Here is a 3,662-nt window from a genome sequence, read left to right as displayed (position 1 = left end):
AAGGTCGTCCATTCCCATCGACGCCCAACCGGCCTTGACGCTTTAGAGCGCTGGATGTCCTCACTGGGCGTGGTCGACTCCTGGAGACTGCTCAACCCCGACTCCCGAGTCTATTCCAACCCTACTCATTCCAACCGCATCGACTATGTTTTTCTTTCGGGCGTTATTCATCAAGAAAACCTTCAGTCGATTCGATACCACGTGGACAAATACCAAGTATTTTTCCATAATGATCACGCCCCGATCGCTTTTTCCTTGGCCGCCAACTCATACAAGCCCAAGACAAAAGCACCATGGCGCTGCCCACCCTGGGTACTTCAGCTGCCGGAGATCCGACAACATCTCAACTACACCTTGAAGTGCACTGTAGCCGGACTATTGCCACAGGGTACTCCGGGCTTCAACCCTGCCAAGGTTATGGACGACCATCTTTTTCACGACAAGATGTACCTCCAGTCTATCGTGACTACACACCATGATCAAGACCGGAAGGAGTGTGATCGTCTGCGTCTCCGCGTTGCTGAAATTTCCACAGCACTGGAAGCTCAACCAAGCAGCGAGTTATCCAGTCAGCTGGAAGCCGCTCAGCTTCACCTCCAAGATACGCTTCGAAGAATCAAGGATCGAAATGAGTTAGACTTATTTCGCGAACAAATCAAGTCCCAAGAAAAATGCTCAAGCGCCTTTTTCAAGCCACCAGTCCCTCGGCAGCAGGCTTGCACCTTTCCAGTCAAGGACTCTGAAGACTGGGACTTAAAATCTTCAGCGTGTAGACGTTACTGGGCGAAAATATTCCACTCGCCCTCACGTAACCTGGATGCTTCCCCACAAGAAGTGAATCCCGCCCTCCACAGAATGATTCTTCAGCACACGTCAGCTTGCCTGACTGAAGATCAACGGGAATTTTTAGAAGCACCTCTTTCGGCTGCAGAATTTTCAAGTGCAATTCAAGCTGGCCCGAAACACAAGGCTCCTGGCCCGGACGGACTTCCCTACGAATATTTTCAAGTCAATCCTGATCTATGGGGCACCCTGCTCGAGATTGTACACGCGTTCAACTTTTCAAGAAAACGCATGACTACCCTGCAACGGAAAGCATCCCTGTCACTGCTTTTCAAGGGTGGCTCCAAAGACCTGCACTCTAATTACAGGCCGTTGACCCTGCTCAACGTGGCTGCCAAGCTTGCGCCCGCTATCCTAGCCAAACGGACGAATACTATCCTGCCTTCTCTACTGGGATCTGACCAGTATGGATTTACACCAGGCAGATCGATCCAACACGCCATCACGCGTTTTCACGGCCTTCAGCAATGGTGCCAGGAACACCAACTTACCTGTGCAGGAGCCATCATGTGCGATTTTGCAAAGGCCTTCGACACTGTTTCTCGGCCAATTCTGCTCCAGACCCTCCAGCATTTTGGATTTGGGCCGAATTATTGCGCATGGATGGAAACACTATTTACTGACACTGAGGTGTCCATCTTGTTCAATTCTTCGCCATTGGAACCATTTTTGCTTGGCAGTGGCGTCCGTCAAGGTGATCCGATATCGCCAGCACTCTTTGTGCTGTTTATCGAACCTTTATTGGTTTATTTGCGACACCGCTTGTCACACTTGGGACTGTCCACACCATCAGCTACCCACCTCACGATTGCCTTCGCCGACGACGTTACTGGCCTTCTTTCCTCGCTAGAAGATACGAAGACTTTCTTGGATTGTGTCCAAGAATTTTGCCTAGCAACGGGAATGAAACTCAACGTCAGCAAAACCATTGTGATGCCCTTCTGCCCAACTTACCCTAACACACTGGAAGTCGCCATTCAGCAGCTCCAAGGTCCCAGGTTTATTCAGCGTAGTCAACAATGCCGCTGGTTGGGCATTCATGAAGGCCCGGATATCAAGGACGAAGACCGATATCGCTCTATCGTTCAAGGGGTACTGAGTAGATGCAATCTCTGGAAATACCGTGCAAGAACTTTGCAAGGCCGCGTTGTCATCTTGCAAACCATGGTGCTTCCTTTGCTCTGGTATACTGCTGCTGTATGCCATGTTCCCAACTCCGTCGTCGAAGAAATTGAGTCAATAGCCCTGGATTTTGTTTATGGCCGCCTACATAAACAAGGTTTAGTGGTTAACCACCTCTCCCGAGCCTGGATTCAGCTCCCACGTAAGGAAGGCGGGCTTGAAGTTCCCAATATCGCAGCCCGTATCAAGGTTCTCCGTTTACGCACCATGTTGAATGTCCTTGCGCTCCAATGCGCTTCAGCTACCGTTCTGCCTTGGTTGGACCCCATCGTGGCCCTTATGCACCAAGTGGTTTCACCCGCTGGACATGGTTTAGATATTCTTTTTCTTCCAACTCCGCCCCAAGCTCGAAGCCCCAGAGCCATATCCTTACTCGGTCGATTTTGGTACTCCGTTCTAAGAAATTGGCACGACTACATGGCTCCTCGAAGAATCAAGTTTCAAGACGACTACTCGAAGATACACACTCCAATTTGGCTGGATTCCACTTTGGCAGACACCCTGTCCAGTGTCAACCTCCAAGCTGCGACTCGTACGTCGAAGCTGTACGTTTCGCTCGGCATGGTATCCTTGGCGAATTTCCAACAAGTCCTAGATGCCACACCCACGGAATCCGTTTTGGAAAATTTTCTGCGACGCCACAAGGTTACAAGCTACCGTATTTCTGCTCGTCAACTCGCGGGAAAATTACCTCAGCCGTCAAATTGGGCCGCTGCCTCGGTTTCCCGCTTGACCAGGAATTTCTGTGCTGCCACCTTGAACTGGAAGTTTGCCTTGAACCAAGAACAAGGCACTTCCGTCATCACAAAAATCAAGAACAAGCACCTTTTGGCTTTGGTCACTAAGCATATTCCCCAAGACATTCCATGGGAGCGGCTTGGACTCTCTCAACTCCCGCCTTCCCGAGTTTGGTCGTTTGAACTCAAAATGGACAAAGTGCTGCTACCAGTGTTCGCGGATTTCAAGTTCCGACTCCAACACAACGCTTTATCCTTTGGATACAAGCAACAGTGGAATACTCAACGCCACTCCAAGTGTCCTTTTGGTTGCGATACCCTGGAAAACGCACAATACTTACTTTGGCTTTGCCCCATTGCCAAAGTCACTTGGGAGTTCTTTCTGGAACTTTTCGTGAGTTTGGTCCAAGGCCCCATCCACTGGGACCAAATTGTTTTCGGATCCTACATGGCTCTGGCACCTGAAGCACCGGCCGAAGTTCGTGACGACATCAAGACCTTTTTTCACATCACCCGTAGTGTTGTCTTACGCACACTGTGGCTTCACCGGAACGACTTAGTCTTTGGCGCAGTGGCCCAACCAAGCCCTCAACGACTCAAGATGATATCAGCTCATTACATCAAGGCCCATCTACTCAGCCATTTCTGCCTTTCGTGGACTCAAGGACTACTTGCTGACTTATTCGAGCCAATTTTCCGTCTCGCTACAGCTCCAAGTTCACAAGCAGACCTGGTTCCCAACACCAACGCACCCCATTAAGTGCGATTTGGCGTCGCCTTTCCAACCGCCCAAACTCATCCACACTTAAGTGCTTCCGATATTAGGCGGTTCGAAACCTTAACATTTGTTTCATAAAGGCACTTTAATAGCCTAGAGAAGATGGCCGCGAGGCACACGAG

The sequence above is a fragment of the Aphanomyces astaci genome (assembly GCF_000520075.1).
Source record: "Aphanomyces astaci strain APO3 unplaced genomic scaffold supercont1.34, whole genome shotgun sequence".
Classification (NCBI taxonomy): Eukaryota; Oomycota; class Saprolegniomycetes; order Saprolegniales; family Verrucalvaceae; genus Aphanomyces; species Aphanomyces astaci.
The sequence above is the reverse complement of the archived record's forward strand: the minus strand, read 5'-3'. Positions refer to the sequence as shown.